This window comes from Protopterus annectens, chromosome 3.part1, assembly GCF_019279795.1.
Source record: "Protopterus annectens isolate FY-2018-M chromosome 3.part1, PAN1.0, whole genome shotgun sequence".
NCBI classification, from domain to species: domain Eukaryota; kingdom Metazoa; phylum Chordata; order Ceratodontiformes; family Protopteridae; genus Protopterus; species Protopterus annectens.
Window position 1 is genome coordinate 197,201,471 of NC_056732.1, and position 21,564 is coordinate 197,223,034.

A 21,564-nucleotide genomic window follows, 5' to 3' on the forward strand; every position below is an offset into this window, starting at 1 on the left:
TTCTTCCTTGTATAACATAGCACCACTTGTTAGAATATGTTTTGAATTTGCAGTTTTGAATTCTCTTCCATTAAGCAATGAACCAATAATGACAAAACTAGCCATTTCAGAAAATTTCAACCATAAAAGGCTACTCAAACTTCTGTCATTATAATCCACCAATATTAGTAAGCACAATCTCTGCAGAAGTAAAAGTTATCTGAATAATTCCACATTAAAGAGATCTGTAACTACTGAAAAGACTGCTACTGGCAAACAACTTTACATTTTAATATTTCACCTACAAATTCAGTCCCTGATGCCCTTGAAGAATTCATTGCCTATGTTACATTAAAATACATTTCGTAAGATGGTAATACTGCAATAGGGAATGACTGACAAACTGAGTATAGAATAATGGTGTTTATCTCAGCATGCATTTTCTGAAGGAACTGAAGTCTGAAACTCAAATATATGACATTATTTAGTTATTTCAATCCTCAGTGATTTGCCAAAAAAAAAAAAAAATTTATGAGGAATATGCCAAACACATGAGGCAAAAATCTGGATATTCTGCGAAAATTTGTATAGTGAGAACTACGCATACCTTACAATGGTACAAACGTAGGGACAGATTTCAAATATTGCTCTTTTCAACTTAGAAAGTTGCTAGAACAACAGAATTTGTGTTAGCATGCATTTTCTGAAGAATAAAAAGTCTGAAACTCACTTATATGTCATTATTTAGTGCATTCAGTCCTCTGTGATTTGCCAGAAAACCACAAATTTTAAGAGAAACAGACCAAAACTATGAGGCTAGACAGTTGAGAGATATGTTAAAAAAACACACACACCTTCCCCCTCTGTTCTCACACAACAACACACACACAAACCTACTCTTTCACGCAGCAACACAGACACACACACATCCAGACACACCTTCTCTCTCATAAAGCAACAAACAGGTAGTTTAAATTATACAAAAACACACCTACACATATACACACACTCACACACACACACACACACACACACACACACACACACACACACACACACACACACACACACTTTCTCAAATGAATAGAAAGGCTAGTTTAAATTACTTACATACATATACACACACACACACACACACACACACTTTCTCACACAGAAACAAATGAAATGGCTAGTTTAAATTACACATACACACACACACACACACACACACACACACACACACACACACACACACACGTTCTCTCACACACAGAAACAAATTAAATGGCTAGTTTAAATTACACACACACACACACGCTTGCTTTGAAAGGAATGGCTAATTTAAATTATATACACACATACACACACACACACACACACACACACACACACACACACACACACACACACACACACACACACACACACCTACTTAATTCGAACGGCTAGTTTAAATTCCGCCGGCAAGGGTAGAATTAGTTTATATTCGCATTGGCATCCGTGTGTGCGTGTATCACATGCATGGTCCTCCTTAAAGGACCACTGTGTTAAAAGTATTACTATTACTATTATAAACTAAAATGTTAATGTTGAAACCTCCCATCCAGTGGGCCCCCAGCCACGGGGCCCTAGGCGACTGCCTATGTCACCTAGTGCTGGATCCAGCATTGGTTGGAGCCCTGAGACATTTTATAGACTGTCTCTGATCATTAGAGACATGGCAGTACCCTGGAAGTGAATTTAAAGTTGCCCATCCATTTATCCAAATTCTTTTTGAACAGAGTGAGGGACAGGCTTTGTTTTATGAAGATGGGAAGTTTATTCCATAGACAAGGTAACCTTTGGGATATAAATCTCTTTCTCCAGCAAGTTCTACTAGAGTCACAAATAAGTTCTGGGTCCCTGGAAGGTGTAACCCCGTACACATTTTCTTGCGAATATGTAGCATTTTCATCAGGGCTGCATAAGAGAATGTCTTATAGGTCACACAACAGAAGTCACTTCTCAATAAACGATATGAGATAGAGCAAAGGGATAGGGCCTTTATTCGGTCTGCAGAAGACATGTGTCTTATGCTCTATTTTTTTTTTAGTGAGAAACCTTTGGGGTCACTCCAACTGGTGTAAGCTCCTGGCTAGGTACACTCAGAAGAGAGCACTGTCCTTGATTATGAGCCTGATGAGGGCTGAATACAATGACACTATGACTTCCTTTGATTTTGATACCATGCCTTTACTTATAAGTTGAACCACACAGAAGGATTTCCTCACTACTTTATCTACCTGGTGGTTAACGTTTAGGTTACTATCTATCCGTGTTCTTAGGCCCTTCACCACTGGGTCTACTTTTAGGGGTTCATAGGTAGGTACTAGGCTATTGGCCCTAGGGCCTATATGAGCCTAGCCAAACAGGTACCCTAGCTTTCGCCACCCAAGAAAATTATTTTCCTGTGCTCCTGTCGAGCAGAAACACAGAGGTGATCCCCGGGGTGAATTTCCTATTTCCCTTAGTTATTTCCTAGTTGTTGATCAGGTCCATAACAATGGGTGTGCTATCAACATTATAATTTGCTGGGATATCTGATTTACCATAGGGTATCATTACTCTTTTTTTAGGATTTAGTCTCAAGAACATGGTTTTGACACAGGGCATTTTTCATTTTTAGGCCTGTTTTTAGGATGTCATCATCATTCGGGGATTCAGTGATTGCTCCCATCTTACAGTCGTCGATGAACTTGGTGAGCCAGAGGCCCCCAACATTGGTATATACTTCTCTAAAGTGAAGGGTAAACCGGAGCGGCCCCAACACTGAGCCCTGTAGGACAGCACTAGTAACATGTTTCTTATCTGAAGTGGATTTGCCTATCCAGACAACATGTGTCCTGTCAGTGAGACAGTTTGCTATCCAACTGATGATGTAGGGGTTTATACCTAATCGAATAAGTTTATCTGTGACCCAAAATTGAGGATTTCATTGAAAGCTTTGGCTAGGTCTAGATAAAGCCATGTGTACCATTTTACCCTCATCCATGGCCCTGGTGACTTTCTCAAAGATGGCCACCAGATTGAGCAGGCAAGACCTCCTTTTAACAAAGCCAATAGTGTCTGGAGTTTCCTATCTAGTTATTGATCAGGTCCATAACAATTCTCTCTCCATAGCCTTGCAGATAAGACTGGTCATGCTTATGAGTCTGTATTTCCCTCGTTTAACTGATGGCCCCACTTGTGCACAGGGATGACTGCTGCAGTCCTCCATTCCTCTGGGACAAAGCCTGTCTGGAGGATGCGGTTAAACAGGGATTTTAGTGGCCTTGATAGATTATGTTTTAAGCTATTTAAGAAGCATCCTGTTGGGACCTACAGAGACTGTGTTTTTGGCTTTAGTGAGTGCAGTAAGGAGTGGTTGCCCCGTAGTGACTGGTAGGGGTATGGTTGTGGGTATTTCTTTGAGCATGACGGGAAGTGATGGGGGAAGACGTTTGCACTGAACTTCTCAGCCAGCAGGTTTGTTATAGTTTCAGGCTGAATGTAAGTGCTGCACATTCATGATTAACTCAGCACATTGCTAAGCATTTCCCCAGAGGTTACAAACATAATTAAAAAAAAAGCCTTATGGTTATCTTTTACCTGGGAGGTTATCTTTGCCTTGCAATTTGCTTTGGCAGATCTGACCAACTATCAATTTGTTTAGACTGGTGGGTGCATTTTTGCATTGTTTTATCTGTTCCTTCTTGGCTATGAACAGGATTTTTTTTCCTTTCGTTGAATAGCCTATTTATGCTATGCTATGGTCCAGTAGGGTGGTTTATTTTTGCCAGTAAACCTAGACTTGACTAGGACAGGTACTGCCTCCTCTATGCAGCTATGAATGTGGTTGTACAATGCTTCAGTGTACAGTACAAACTAGGCCTCAGTGTTATCCTGGTACAGAAGGGCTTGGAAGTTTAATAAGTTGTCATTTAGTTTGAGGTAATTAGCCTTAGCAAAGTTCTTAAAATGTTTGGAGTTTGATGGGGGTTCTATGTAGATTTAATGCTAACGGAGATCATTTTGTGGCCAGATCTTATCAGGGAGGAGTTAATCCTTGGGAGGAAGTAACATCCTCCTATGTTTGTGAGTACTAGCACTAGGATATTTGCATGTCTAGTTGATGAAGTCCAAAAACCTCTCAGCAAATGAATTATGGGTAGTATAAGTTTTCCAGTTTATGGAGGGGTATTTCAAGTCACCCATATGTACGCAGCTAACAAAGAGAAGATCACAAGCTTCTTACACAGGGGTAAAAAAACTGAAGAGGGGTTGGGAGTTGGCATAATAAGTAATACGTTTACTTGGAGGCACAGAATATAGTGTTTGACTCTTATCTTTAGGTTGGGAAGTTTGGCTAGGCTTAAAATGTCCCACAAGGGCAGATAGCCTAGTACTAATCTATGAACCTATGAAAACAGCTTTCAATGAATCAGGGACAAATCCAGGAATAATCAAGAGACAATCAGAGATGCACTTAAAATATTGGTACTATTAACTTGAGAATAACAGAGTGCGAGTTGATACACTTTTTCTGAAATAAAAGTCATGTATAGCTCTAATTACTAACATTATTATTATGTGTAATTTTCAACTGTTTCTGCAAAACTCGCTACTTTCATTTGGAGGGACAGAACTAAAATAAGTCAGAATTAGGGATGTCTCTGAAAATCGGGAAAAGTTGAGAGATATACAAGATTGGCTGCTCATGCTGATGTCAATACAGGAAAGAGACCATTTCCAGTCTAAGGATGTCTCAAAATGCTGGAAAGTCTAATCAGAAGGCAGAGGTGCCAGAAGCTGTTGAAGACTGGGGGGACAGAGGGTGAGGGGGCACTTAGTGATCTAAAAAGGGCAATTATTTTAAAACTATTTACTACCACAACATAGGTTCACTTGGAGGACATTTTAAGCTTAGCCAGTTTCCATTTTGGTGCTTGAATTAACATTTCCTGATTAGTCTTACCTACCCCATGGCTGTCAATTGTATATTAGCCCTAGTAAGAATAAATTTGATCATACTACAGATATTTTGAGGGGACCCATGTAAGGGATATAGCATTTAGGAACTGCCTCTCTCCATTAGTATCATGAGGGGCAAGGAGTAAATTTTCTATTACCCATACTTAGATCCAAGTTGCATATGAATATGGACGGATGAGCTTTGTTTTATTTTTATGTGTAGTCTGTTCTGGAACAGTGGCAGCCTCTGTGATATATATCTACCTCTCCACAGCATTCAGTTTAGATACCTGGACTGAGTACTTCTGATGCCATTTGATTTGCTGATGTTCCATCTGTATTAGGTCGTCGGTTGCCTTGTATGCCTGACATGTCACCTCTAAGCACTTTGTAGGACACTGAGTACAGTGATAAATTTTTGAGGTGTTCCATGCAAGACCTACTGTTTAGAACTCGTATCCTTTTAGTATCTCTGTTTGTATTCCAATTGTTGCATGGGTTTGGACAGATACATGCCAAAGTGGACATTATACAAAATGATTGACCTAATGAGGGCTTGGTAAAGGGGGACACAATAAGTTGTGCAATACAGAAAGACTTTCTTATGACTTTAGGCACATATTGGTCAAAAGTTAGGTCACTGTACACACAAGTTCCCAAATGTCAAACAACTGGGTCAGTTATCAGGGGGCACTGTCAATTTGGCAGTTCTCTGGAGGAGATGACTTCCCAAAGGATATGATAATGTATTTCTTGGAGTTTAGTTTCAATTCATGATTCTGGCACCAGTTATTGTTTGGGACAAACCTTCCTGCCTGATGGTTAAGTCATTTGGGGATTCAATAACTGTTCTTAGTTTGCAGTCATCACAAACTTAGTCGGCCAAAGACCTTTGGTATTTCCTTTTACTTTTGAGATGTACATGCCAAACAGAAAAAAGTCTCAGCACTGAACCCTGGGGGACTCCATTGGTGACAGGTCTCTTCCCCTATTTTGATTTCCTGCATCCTGTGAGCAAGAATACATGTATACATTCTTTGATTCACCTTCCTGATTGTATTAACCTGATTGTATTAAATTATATTCCTTGTATAATACAGCACCACTTGTTAGAATGTGTTTTAAATTTGTAGTTTGGAACAGTCTTCTAGTAAGCAATGAAACAAAATATATGAACCAATAATGACAAAACTACCCATTTCAGAAAATTTCAAACATAAAAGGCCACTCAAACGTCTGTCATTACAATCCACCAATATCAGTTGTTCTTCATCTTCTTTTGGCTTTTCCCGGTTAGGGGTCACCACAGCGGAACTCCGGTCCGTTAATGATTGGCAGTAGATTTTTACGGTGCCGAGGTGCCAGCCCAATGCTCAACCTTCAACGAAGGCATGCCCATTTACGCATGTCTTTCGAATGCCACTCGACCACGGGGAGGACATGCAGATTCCACACAGAAGGTGCTCCAGCTGAGAAATGAATGGGAGAACCTCTTGCAAATCCACCAATATCAGTAAATATGCAAAACCTCTGCAGAAGTAAGATATGTAAATAATTCCACATTAAAGGGATCTGTAACTAATGAAGAGGTTGCTGCTAGCTTCATCTACAAATATAAGTGCCTGTTGCCCTTGAAGAATAAATTACCTATGCTACATTAAAAAAATGATAAGCTAGTAATTTTGCAATGGGGAAGAGATGGCAAACTGATAACAGAAACACAGTTGGTAGGTAACTCCTCCAAAGGAGGACATTCCTAGGACTGCAACATATACTCCCTTTAAAGTACAACACAGTACACTATCAGTGATCCATCTGCATACTGTGGAAGTAGACCCACAGCCTTCTGCATCAAACGCAAGTATACTACCTGTTGTGCTTCTAACAATACAAATGATGTAGCATAAGTAGCACTAAACATGTCTTCCCCTGAAGCTCTCAGCTCCTTGTAAAATCCACTTGAGACTCAACCAAATCTCTCAACTTCACAGCACAAGAAATCTGGAAAAAGCCAAAATTTATTTGGGGGGAGGCAAAGGCCCAAAACCAGGGACACATTTTAAATATTGCTTGTATAATCTTAGAAAGTTGCTAAAATAAAGTGTTTTGTGCTACCATGTGTTTCCTGAAAGACTGGAAGACTGTAACTTAAAGGGCTCTTATTCTTAAGGGAATTCAGTTCTTACTGATTTGCCAAAAATCCACACATTTTAAGAGGAACAGACCAAAAGTATGAGCCAAATATTCTGTGAAAATCTGGACATTTGAGAGCTATGGTTCAACTCCCTGAATCACATGTGGTGGTATGGGTAGAGAATTCAGTCTCTTGTTTGAGCCTGAGTAACACTAACTACCAGGTATGTTTAACTGGGGCATTTTACTTTTATACAGACACACACACACACACACACACACACACACAGAAGCAGCATAACTCCTGCAAATAAAAGAAAAAAATCTCTTCTTACTGGCATAATTCTGGATCTGGCAGCAACAACAGAACAGCCGCAGCACAACTCCTGTAACACAGAGCAATTAGAGAACAAGAACAGTTAGTTTAACTTTCTAGCGCAAATCCATGTTAGCGTAAAAACTCCACTTCACTAATTTTTCCCCGACAGGTCTTGCAGCTGTAAAAGTGTGTGTGTGTGTGTGGGGGGGGGGGGGGGACTGGCTCTATGGTTCTGGCACCCATGTCAGAAGGATGAGCATATGCCTGATGCCAGCAGCTAATTTCCATGTTTAATGATTTACACAACAGCAATGACCCTCCTGGTGAACACCCTGAACATCTCACTTCCAACAATGTTGCTTAAAAACATTTTTAGCAGCCAGTTTCATGAGTAATTTTTGCAGTTTGAAAGCCTTTTGGTAGTATGGTTGGGCTTTTCTAAGAAGTAAATAAGCCCCCCCACAATTCAGCCATACATACTCAGGGCACTGTGAAATCCAGGTAAACCATGACCCACTTTTGCTTTATAAAAAAACTTGTAAATATTAAAGTACTATACAAAGTTTTATGGAGCACTGCATCCATTCAAAACGTGATCTTCCCAGGATAAATATGAAACTTCAAAAACACCCTGCCAAAAAAAAAAATGTGAAAACAATGTGAAACTGGTGTTTTGTGTTTGGTAACATAATTTATTATAGTGGGGGTATTAATATCTAATTATTTGTCATCTTCCACACAATGTAGTAAATGTGTACATGTGTCATCAACTTTCTTCAGCTTTACAACATCTGAATGCACATCTAATGTGCAAAATTTATCTCTTATGTTAGCGTAAAAGACATTACTGGATGAATTTACAGAGAAGACCCAAACATAAGTCCCAAAGTTGGAATCAGATTATAATGCACAATACATACACATTCTGAAAATGTATTTTACAGCCCCATTACATTTCAGAAACATGGTTATGCACGCCTGACACAGAGCCTCACACATAGCTGAGACAACATCAGTAAACCTGCTACAGAAGTCTACCAGCCGCTGAAGCAGTCTGTGTAATGGCCTTCCTGCAATTTTACAGTCTTATGGAATGATACTATCCCACATCTTCGGGTAGTTAATGTCTGGCAAACCAACTTTCCACAGTCTGTTAAACTGATTCATTTGTCAGTTTTACAGAATATTCAGAAACTGTATTTTCTGGAAATATTTCAAATGAGGCTCTCCAAGGCAATGTAATAAAAAAAAAATCCTCCTCTGCTGTTTGATATATCCTAAACATCTGTGAATGACAGCAAGTAATAAAGGCTCAGGTTTCTTATGAATGCATATTTCTGTTTGGCATCTAGATGGCCGACCAAGTCATTTCACTAAAGCTGATTTATTTCCTTCTGTGTGATTATTTGTTTTCTGCCCCCCCCCGTATTTGTTGTGGTATTCTTTCACATTCTTGTTAATAAAATTTGCCAGATTTTTTCACCTTCCTCTTCTTGTTTGTTTGTAAACAGGTACTGCTTTGATAAATGATCAGATGCACTGAAAATTTAATCTGCAAAATTTCATTCACAGCTTTTTTTAAAGATAGCAGACATTGCCTTCGCATGATCTACATACCCAATCACATGTATGAAATACTTTTTTACATCTGAGGGCAAAAGTCTCTACAGAATTTTTCAGATACATAAAGAAAGAAAATGTCATATCAATCAATATCATTTTGCTGGACTGATTGTAAGAGGAGTTAAAAGTTTCTGGGAAAAAGCTGCAAAACATGTACATAGTCTACACGTGGCTATAAAGTACTGCTAAACTGCTGTTTTAATGAATGATTAAATTGCTTCCAAATACACTTCTGGTTTAATAATGTATTTTTTTCTTTGGTAAACATACCTGCAAACTCACACTTAAAATACACAGCTGTCATCTGCTTTTTATTTTTTTAGGCCTGCAAACTTCATTAAGAATAATTCTGAATGGTTCTAGTTTATATTTCAATATTCTGGCCCATGCACATTTGCATTAAATGGCATTCACAGTTAGGATTAACTGAATCTTATCATTGATTTTGAAAGGCCAAACATATCGACATCTGGCTGCCACTATACATCAATATCACTTACAGCACTGGTTCAAATAAATCCAGTTCTCTGAGGTTTGTGCATACTATTCGCGTCTTAGAAAGACAGCCATTTTGACATTTGTGAGTAATTTCTTTCTTTTTTTCATTCAAGTATCACACAGCCTTTGTAATCACTAAAAATCAAACTGACAAGTAACTGGGGTCAAAACACTATATTTCTAAAACATTCTTCGCTTTAAACTCTCAGTCAAGCTCAAGTCTTTTGTTTTCAAAGCATCAATCAGTTTTACAATCTATGTGTTGCTTAAGACACTTTCTACATAGCTGTGAAACATATGCAAAAAAATAAATACATACTGCAGAGTCATTACAATAAAAAATAGTCAAGTCTTTTGTTGTGTAACAATAAAATTGGTTATAAATCCTCTAAGATGCTGGATACTTTGCTGTTGGTGTTGCTGCTTTAAAACAAATCAACCAATATCTGTGCAGGTTACAACAGCCCCCCAACACACACACACACACACACACACACATACACAACTCAATCTTGAGTAAATTCCCAAACAGGCAAGTGAATTTCAGATTTTGAATTTTTAAAATGTCTGCAAAGGATATTCCCTAGAGTTTCTAAGCATGACTTCTCATCAAACAAGATTGCGTGCGGCAGTAGTCAGGAAGAAGTGGAAGGACAAAAAGGAGCACAATGTTACTATGTTCCAACACATGCCAGTGGTGAGCCATAAACACTGATCCTGCACTCAAAAACAAAAAAACTTCCAGTAGTATTCAACTACAGCAATGATTCAACACCTGATGAATATTATAATATCCCAATGTTCATAATCAATTTACAAAGTTGTACTCTGGTAACCCAGATACAGCACACCTGCTGTAACAGGTAGCACACTTGCCTTTGTGCAGACAAATGTGGTTTCTGTTCTTATGCCAGGTACATTGATTGCTGACACTGCAATATACTATGGGGTGGTGCTGTACTCCTGAGTGTGTTATCCTTCGGATAAGGCATTACGCTGAAGTCCCATCTGTACGAGTTGGTGGTAGATCAGCTGAATGTAAAAGATCGCATAGCACCTATTGAAAACAACAGAAGTTCCCCGATGCCCTGACCAAATTTCCCTTCAAGCCTCCCCTAAAAAGAGGCCACTCACATGGTGGTATATCTTACAAAAATCAAGGCAGGATTTACTAGGCCTCTAAGAAATAAAATGGTTGTGGAACTTCACTGTCAATTATGCTTGAATATTACAGTTAAATTCTTCTTGCCAATGTCAGTTGAAGGTTTAAATACTACAGAAGCTGCCACATACACAGTCTAAAAAAGCAAAAAAGAGGGAACTGGAAAAATAAGAATTGTTCTGAGAAAGAGAGAGAAGAGAGATGGCTTGCAGCAGCCTCTGTAACATGCAATAGACTATGTCAGTACTTTACTGCATGTAAATGTAAAATTAAACAGGTTTTCTTGCTCGTACCCTGGACAATTAATGCCAACCCTCTATAACTTGAATAAATATCCGTACATTCTGAGCATGTTTAAAACATGCAGGATCGGCAGAGGTATAACTTTTAATGGACTGCAGTTGCCTCTGGAGGAAAAAAAAATTAGAATTCAATCACAATTATACAGTCATGCCATGAATATTAAGAACTGAGAAACAAGCATTCAACATTTTCAAAATTGCTACATCTAAAAGGCAGATTATAAGAGAACTTGATATGCACATCTAGCATTCAACTCCCTTTAAGTATTCAGCTAGAAAACAAAGCTGTATTGTCAGTGTCATTTCTTAATGCATCTAAAGCAAATTGGCTCTAATTCAGTGCAGTAGTTTGTATGCAAACGGTATCTTATTAAACAGAAACAAGCACACACATACTAATCACAAAGGTCCCACCATATCTACGTCTTAAACTGCAATGCACACAAAGGGGATTTCACCTGACTGTATTACGGCTGAGAAAAATGTAGAACAGAACAACCAGCACGGTATACCAATAAGAGCTTCAAATGTTCAAAAATAACTTTAAAGAATGACCACCACTCTAGCCTGAGAAAAACATACTTTTCAGATAAATATTCTTTGCCAAACTAGTGTTTGTACATTACTATAAGTGGGCTGATATTTCCCCTAAATATTTTACATTACCAGTACTAAAAATGGCGCGGTGGTGGTGCTGCGGTAGCGTTGTCACCTCACAGTAAGACGTCCTGTTCGATTCTCAGCTAGAGCGTCTGCTGTGTGGAGACATGTGTGAATGGGCGTACCTTCGTTGAAGGTTGTGCGTCAGGGCTGGCAACTCGGCACGTAAAAATCTACTGCCAATCATTAGCAGACTGGAGTTCCGCTGTGGCAACCCCTAACCGGGAAAAGCCGAAAGACGCAACAACCAGTAGCAAAAATGGCCAGAGTGGGTCTACCATGTTATGCTGATTTAATTTTATTTTCCACTCAAGGTATCTTTATCTCACAGTGTTGTTGACAAATCTTTCTGTAGTCACACCTCACTACTTTCTTAGACTGGAAGCTAGCTCACATCTTTGTAAGTGCAACAATCAACTGTCATTTACTGTTTCCATTTACTCTCTCTGAATCCATTTGTTCTCATGCTCTTTTACTCATTTACAGGGTACATCTGAATAATGAAAAAAGTAAGGTGTACAACATAGTGGTGTGACCAGTACTACTGTTTTCTTCTTCTTTCGGCTGCTCCTGTTAGGGGTCGCCACAGTGGATCTGTTTCCATTTCTTCCTGTCCTCTGCATCTTGCTCTGTCACACCAACCACCTGCATGTCCTCTCTCAGCACATCCATAAACCTTATCTTAGGCCTTCCTCATTTCCTGTTACCTGGCAGCTTCATTCTTAGCATCTTTTTCCCAATATACTCTGCATCCTTCCTCAGCACATTTCCAAACCAACGTAATCTTGCCTCTCTGGCTTTGCCTCCAAACCTTCCAACCTGGGCTGACCCTCTAATATACCTGTTACTAATCCTGTCCACCCTTGTCACACCCAGTGCAAATCTTAACATCTTTAACTCTGCCACATCCAGCTCTGACTCCTGCCTTTTTGTCAGTGCCACTGTCTCCAACCCATATAACATAGCTGATCTCACTATCCTCTTGTAGACCTTCCTTTTCACTCTTACTGTACTCGTCTGTCACAAATCACTCCTGACACTCTTCTCCACCCAATCCATCCTGCCTGTACTCTCTTCTTCACCTCTCTTCCAAACTCACCATTAATCTGAACTGTTGATCCCAAGTATTTAAACTCATCCACCTTCGCCACCTCTACCCCCTGCATCCTCACCATTCCTCTATCCTCCCTCTCATTCACACACACATATTCTGTCTTAGTTCTGCTGACCTTCATTCCTCTTCTCTCTAGAGCATATCTCCGCCTCTCCAGGGTCTCCTCCACCTGTTCCCTACTCTCACTACAGATCACAATGTCATCTGCAAACATCATAGTCCACGGAGACTCCTGTCTGATCTTGTCTGTCAACCTGTCCATCACCATTGCAAATAAGAAAGGGATCAGAGCTGATCATTGATGTAATCCCACCTCCACCTTAAATGCATCTGTTACTCCCACCGCAGACCTCACCACTGTCACACTACCCTCGTACATATCCTGTACCACTCTTACATACTTCTCTGACACTCCCGACTTCCTCATACAATACCACAACTCCTCTCTAGACACCCTGTCATATGCTTTCTCCAAGTCCACAAAGACACAATGCAACTCCTTCTGACCTTCTCTGTACTTCTCCATCAACACTCTCAGAGCAAACATCGCATCTGTAGTGCTCTTTCCTGATATGAAACCATACGGCTGATCACTAATCATCACCACCCTTCTTAAGCTAGCTTCCACTACTCTTTCCCATAACTTCATACTGTGACTGATCAATTTAATCCCCCTGTACTTACTACAGCTCTGCACATCACCATTATTCTTAAAAATCGGTACCAAAACACTTTTTTTCCATTCCTCAGGCATCCTCTCACTTTCCAAGATTTCATTAAAAAATCTAGTTAAAAACTCCACTGCCATATCACCTAAACACCTCCATGCTTCCACAGGTATGTCATCTGGACCAACAGCCTTTCCATTCTTCATCCTCTTCATAGCTATCCTTACTTCCTCCTTGCTAATCCACTGCACTTCATGACACACTATCCACACATCATCCAACCTTCTCTCCCTCTCATTCTCTTCATTCATCAGCCCCTCAAAGTACTCTTTACATCTGCTCAACACATTCTCCTTGCTCGTGAGTATGTTTCCCTCATTATCCTTCATCACCCTTACCTGCTGCACATCTTTACTAGTTCGGTCCCTCTGTCTAGCCAATCGGTAAAGGTCCTTTTTTCCCTCCTTAGTGTCCAACCTTTCATAAAACTCTTCATACACCTTATCCTTAGCCTTCACCACCTCTCTCTTTGCCATGCACCTCATCTCCTTATACTCCTGTCTACTTTCATCATCTCTCTGACAATCCCACTTCTTCGCCAACCTCTTTCTCTGTATACTCTCCTGTACTTCCTCATTCCACCACCAGGTCTCCTTGTCCTCCCTCCCCTTTTCAGATGTCACACCAAGCACCTTTCTAGCCATCTCCCTTACTAGCTCTGTTGTAGTTACCCAGCTATTCGGTAACTCTTCACTGCCACCCAGTGCCGGTCTTAACTCTTCCTGAACTCCACCTCACAATTACCCTTTTTCAATTTCCATCATTTGATCCTTGGTGCTGCCCTCACACTCCTCCTCCTCTTCATAAACACCAATGTCATCCTACAAACACCATCTTATGCTTCCTAACTACACTTTCCCCTGCCACCACTTTACAGTCTCCAATTTCCTTCAGACTAGCCCTTCTACATAAGATATAATCCACTTGTGTGCACCTTCCTCCACTCCTGTATGTCACCCTATGCTCCTCACTCTTGTTAAAATACGTATTCACCACAGCCATGTTCATCCTTTTTGCAAAATTCACTACCATCTGACCTTCTGCATTCCTTTGCTTAACACCATACCTACCCATCACTTCCTCATCCCCTCTTCTCCCTTCTCCAACATGCCCATTGAAATCTGCTCCAATCACCACTCTCTCACCCTTGGGTACAGTCATCACCACTTCATCCAACTCACTCCAAAATTTTTCTTTCTCATCCAACGCACACCCAACTTGTGGAGCATATGCACTAACAACATTCATCATTACACCATCAATTTCCAGCTTCATAAACATCACTCTATCTGACACTCTTTTCACCTCCAAAACACTCAGCATACTGTTCCTTCAGGATAACTCCTATGCCATTTCTCCTCCCATCCACACCATGATAAAACAATTTGAACCCATCTCCGATACACCTAGCCTTGCTCCCCTTCCATCTGGTCTCCTGCACACACAATATACCAACCTTCCTTCTGTCCATCATATTAGCTAGCCCTCTCCCTATACTAGTCATACTGCCAACATTCAAAGTTCCCACCCTAACTACCAGAGTCCTAGCCTTTACCTGCCTTCAGCATGCCTTCCCCCTCTTCTCCTCCTTCAGCCAACAGTAGTGTATTGTACAGAAACCTAGGAAGTGAAGGCAGAACAACTGAGGAACTTAGAGGTGATGAAGTGCCTGAGATGGGTAGTATGATGCACACTGTGGAAGAGAAAAAGGAATGAGAACATCAGAGCAGAAGCCCAAGTAGCTCCAATTGCAGAAAAGGTCAAAAGGAACAGATTATGGTCGTTCAGGCAGATTTTCAAGAAAATAGAAGACTTGGAAGAGAAACATGTATGGCGTAACAGTTAAATCATGTGTTCATAAAAGGTGGCACACACGATGTGAAATTAAGGGGGGGCATCATGTGAAGAAAAAAATAACATCTGGATTAAATTTATTTCCAGCCTAGCATTCCAGCTAGCATTTATTTTGCCTGGGAGTGCTACCAGTCAAACAAAAAACGTAACACATGTGACTTAATTTACCAGGTCCCATATATTTGGGCGGTGCAGTGATGCAGCGGTAGCATTGTCACCTCACAGCAAGAGGTTCTCCAGTTCGATTCTTGGTAAACAAATGTTAAATAAATAAATAAAAATAAAATATTTCTGAAAGTCTCTGTATTTAACAAAATGACAGATGTCAGGTCTTTCATTCTAATTTGTTATTTAGTACCGGCATGGTGTGGGAAAAAACAAGCATAAATGGAAGGAAATTTCTTCAGCAAAAGACAATGTAGTACACAATGCAAGAGGTGACACTTGACAGTTACTTAGAATTAAAGAAAAAGACAGCGAGGAAATCAAAGGGGAGAAGCAGGTCATTGCTATCATTAAGCAATGGCAAAAAAAAAAAAACAGCAGGGAAGGAAATTAAAAAAATGGTTATAGGGACTGGCTGCACATTATGTAAACAACCTTACAGGGTGAGCTCAAATAACTAATGTTCTTTAACAATGAGGTGACATAAATGAAAGAAGTCGTAAACAAGGGCTCAACTTTCTTTTAATAAATGCAGCAACAATCTTCTGTGTTGCTAGCTGTAGTTGTGACAATCCTTTAAAGAAAGTATTGTTTCAGAAATTGTTTAAAGTTTGACATGCATTCCTGCTCTCTTATGCAGTGAAGGAAGCTTGTTCCAGCTGGATGGAGGCAAATTAACACGGAGTCTTATCAACCATTTTGATGAATATTTTAGGAATATGCAGAAGTTTTTGGTTTCAAGATTTTAGTATCCTAAAAGTCTCAAACCAAGTCAGAAGTTTAGACAAGTGATGTAATTTTCTCGAAAGTGAAGACTAGTCATGTTGTGGTGTGTTCTACAAGTAAACATTGGCTCCCCTTAGATACGGGCAACTGGGGGGAAACATGGCCATAAATCTATTAGAAAGAGATGTGAGTTTTTCAATCCGATAGTTACCGGTAATAACACTACAGTAAAGGAACACACTACCATAACTTTTGCTCTGGAATTACAAAAGTTTTCAGTCTCTGAAGACTGCCACAATTACAACACCCATAACTATGGCCTTAATGTGCTCTGTGAAAGCAGGGTCAAAATCTGTAACACAACCCAAATGCCTCCAAAGTTTATGATCTGTACTGGTCCAAATGTTCCTCTGACATCTTTACAGAACAGGTATGGTGATGTAGTAAGTGCAATACCATTTCTGCCAAAATGATTTTTTTTACTTAGTTTAACTCTATTGCTAGTCACAAAATCTTTATAACACACAAACCTAACTGAAGCTCATGAAAGAGTTTATCCTATCCACCCCGGCAGAGAGGGGTAGAAACATCAGCACAGCTTATAATAAGAATATCTTTTGCATGACATTGCATTCTGGTGGTGCATATGGAAAATAGTATTGGGCTTAAAGTTCATAGGTTCATATACAAGTACTAGGCAAACTACCCTTGCGGACCACTTTAATTCTATCCACTTTACCTTAATGAGAATCAAAGCCTGTATCTCTTGTTTGCGAGGTGAACTCCTTAACTATTATGGCAACTTCTAGCCCCCCCCCCCCCCCAGCAGATACTAGGCTACAAGTCTGCAGACTATTATAAGCATAGCCGATAACCAGAAGTTAGAATCAAACCCTGTGCCTTGTATCCCTGTGATAATGACTTTAACCATTATGGCAACTCCTCCCCCTAAAGTGGAATAAACTGACTGGGAAGATCTCCCAGTGCAAACATATATCCAGAGCGGAAGACTATACACCATATCTGCTGTTGGAGCCATTCCTACCTGACACTAAACAAACACGCACTCTCATACTAGTGCCTCACTGCTGGATTCGAACCACCTACCTATGTAGTTACACAACCTAGAGTACACAGTGTCAACCACAAGCACCACACGAGAAATTGATCACTGATGGACTCCAAAAATGACTGATTAGAATCACGCAGTGCAATATACCAGGATACAGCTTGTTTCCTTGCAGATAGGTGGCCAGAAAACAAGGGTGTGACACTTATATGACAAACAATTTGATTAGGTTACTAAATCATAAAACTGGTTAACCAGGCTGAAGGATTTAGAAGAATCTAAGAAAACATCATTGGAGTGATGACCTTTGTCTAAATTAGTGGTCACACTAAGTTAAACTACAGAGCGGCAGCATGTGTATTATACCATATACTTCTCTAAAGCCATGGTGAGATGCTGATAAAAATTTCTTCTGGAGTATGACAAACTAACAGTTCCTGACATGCTTTCTCTTGGGTGACTGAAAAAGAGACTAAGCTTTCTAAAAGGGTGACCGTTTTTGACCTTATTAAAGTTATCACTATTGAAAAGTAGGATCATTTTTGATTCTTCCACAGTGTAAGGGACAACTCCATCACAAATGTCCTTTTAACAAGTGACCAGAATAATCATGAAGTCTGCTATTTGCCTTAGGAAGCACAGAGAAAGGATATCAAAAAGAAGGGTGAACCATCGTGTTTAACTTTTCAGAGAATTGTGCATATGGTTTAAATGTTAGGTTGAATTTAGAAAAAAAACAGTTCATCGTTTAAATTTGTTGTCATAGGGTAAAGAGCTGTACATTGTGGCAGAAGCTTTGTAATAAAGTCAACGACGGTTGAGAAACAAATTTTGAATATGTTAGCAGTTTGTGATGGGATATAAATCCCTGTGGATTTTCAGTGAATTACATTACTTTTTCAGTGAGAGACCATTCCAGAGAAAGTTTAGATTTGATTCCAATGTTATGTGGTACTACAAGACTCCCATTTTACTATTCTCTTGGTATTTGTTACTGATTGCTCAACAAGCATCACCTTCTGTCACTCTCTAAGGTTTCCAGTTTCTATCCTTTTCAGAAATAGTGCCCCTGAAAGTTTTGTTAAACTACAGAAGTCTGTTTCCTTCAATTCTGACCTGCCTAGAAGGCAATTATCTGTCACACAGCTCCAACAAAACTTTTGTTATGTTTAAGTGGTACTGTTTAAAGCAAGAAGGTACTTGATGAAGACCCAAACAGTTTACAGGAGAATTTACCCTGCTATGTCAACTTGTAGGTCTATCTGACTTCTCATAATGGACATTATTTATGGTCAATGTGGGGCATTTTTGCATCATTATTGCATACGTAGGCAACTGGTCATTTAAGTGGTTTGGAAGGGTGGTAAGTAAAATTATACCTCTCAACCTCTTAGAGCAATAAATCTGGAGAAAGCCATTAACAAAAGTGGTAGAAAGGCACAAAAATAGGGACAGTTTTTAAATATTGCTCTTACAAACTTAGAAAGTTGACAGAATAACAGGTTTTGCATTAGCATGAATTTTCCAAAGGGTATGAAGTCTGAAACGCAATTGTATGCCATTATTTTCTAACTTTAGTCTTTAATGATTTGCCACTAATTTGCCAGAAAACCACAATTGTATAGGTTCATAGGTTGGTACTGGGCTATCTGCCCGAAGGCATATATTAGCCCAGCCATGTTGTGCGGTATTCACCACCCCTTTAGTAGTTCCCTAGACCCTTGTACTAGCAGCTAGTACCCTTGGCCCCTATCTAGTAGTGCTGTTGGTGTGATCACCGGTGTGAACTTTCTGTTAGCCATCCACTCATCAAGGTTCCTCTTGAAGAGTGATAGTGAGGGGCTCTATCTTATGTAGATCTGGACCCTGTTCCATAGTAAGGGAAGTCTCTGCGAAGGGAATCTATCCCTCCAGCATGTTCTATTCATTGTTGTGTTGAGGTTTATATCCCTAGAGCGTGTAGCTTGAGTAGATTTGGTTTTGCTAAGATGGAGCATGTTCAACAATTCTGGGTTGGACATGGCTCTGTACGTTAGACAGAGATCGCCTCTGAGAAAGCGGTATGCAACAGAGAACAGTCTTAGCTTTTTCAATCGTGCTGCATAGCGCAACTGTTTGAGGCCAGTAATCCTCTTGGTTAGGTACCTCTGTGGTCTCTCCAGCTGCTGGAGATGTCTAGCCAGGTACATTCCAATTGGTGCATTGTACTCAATAATGGGTCTGATGAGGAAAGAGTAGAGGGGCACCATTACTTCCTTAGATCTTGATGCGAACCCTTTTGTGATCAGATGGGTCACATAGAAGGATTTTCTAACCACTTTGGCAACATGGTTATCAAAGGAAAGCTGACTATCTACTTGGGTCCCTAGATCCCTTATTTCTTCTTCAGATTTCAGGGGATTACCTCCTAAGTTGTAGTTTGCGGGTACTCTGTTTTTTCCAAAGGGGATTATTACACATTTTTTTGCATTTAGCTTGAGACCATGGCTTTGACACCATGCATCAGTCTCATTTAGGCCCTTCTGGAGGATCTCTATGTCGGCTGGAGACTCTATTATAGCACCCAGTTTGCAGTCATCCGCAAACTTAGTCAGCCACAGCCCTTCCATGCTTGCCTGTACTTCTTAGATGTATATGCCAAACAGGAGGGGCCCCAGGACAGAGCCCTGAGGCACACCACTCGTTACTGGTCTGGATTCGGACATAGATCCCGCTACTCTTACTTTATGGGATCTGTCTGAGAGCCAGTTTGCAGTCTATCTTGTGATGTAAGGGTTTATGCCCAGGCTGGTGAGCTTATCAATAATACCTGAATGGGGAATGGTGTCAAATGCTTTAGCAAGGTCAAGGTAAAACGGACCAAAAATATGAAGCAAAAATCTGGACATTCCACAAAAATCTGAAAAGTTGAGAGGTGTGTGTAAAATACTGCTCTAACTGCACCTTATTAAAATCTGGCATAATGTATGAATTTGGTCATTTAGTGACTAGTTAGGGTGTTGACCAGATACAACATTTGTTGACTCCAGCACTCTTAAATAAATCCTTAAACTGCATGTGTTCATAATTCAGTTTCTCAAGCAAAGCCCTGAAGGAAAGAAGGGAATTTAGAATACACCATCATGGACAGCACCTGCAAGGGGGTACAGAAAAAAAAATTCAGAAGGCACAGTCCACCACTGGAATGAAGAATTAAAGCAGTTTCTGGAGCAACCATTTCAATACAACACTATTTTCAGAAGAGTTATCCTCACTTAAGCTTGTTCCACTGGGTCACATATGATCTCAGTGAAACAGTCTGAAGGTATTCTAAAATTAGATACTGACTCTGTACCAAAAAAGGCTCCAGACTGGGAGGGAAGGTTAATCAATGGCAGTATCTACCACAGAAGAGCAGTTCTTCTGGCACCTAAGCAATACAAATTCTTTACATCCTCCTCAGTAAGCCCCACTCTGGGCTCTGACTTGTGCATCTCCTTTGGTTCCAAACACAAGACCTAATGCAAGTTCTGGAGGAGAATCATTCCATAAGCGTGTAGTAAATACTTAAATCCTTGCAGCCTGCTTTCACGTCTGTATATACTTCCCTATACATCACTTGTAATAATGATCACACTGGCAATAACTTTAACAGTCCAGACTCTTCTTGGTACTGGAATTTTCAAATTCTGTCAACTTATCTGGTTCTTGACAGGCATCAATTTGAAAAACTCTTACTCTGATCTTGACACAAGGATTTTCAGTTAATTCAAAGAAAACACATTAATTGTGTTTGTGTCTTTCGGCTTTTCCCGGTTGGGGGTTGCCACAGCGGAACTCCAGTCCGCTAATGATTGGCAGTTGATTTTTAAGTACTGGCTTGCCAGGCCTGACGCACAACCTTCAACGAAGGTACGCCCATTCACACATGTCTCCATGCAGAAGACGAAAACACATTAATAAACAGATTAAATTATTTCTTTTTTCATAGAAAAAATAACTACACCATATCTGGCCAGTGTGTTGTAGAGATCATCTATTCTCTCATTAGACTCCTGCTCTCCATATACAATACCAAAACTAGGTTAACCTGTGACTGCAACTTAAACATATCATACAGCCACCTAGTTGCATTCTGCATGACAAATCCCCAACTAGTCCACTTCAGATTTTTGTGGAAGGGTAACTAATTAAAATGTCAAGACCTGGTGCAGCAAATCCCAAAATGCTAAGAATAAATGGACAAAAAAATGGACTTGCATACATTATACGTCTGATACAG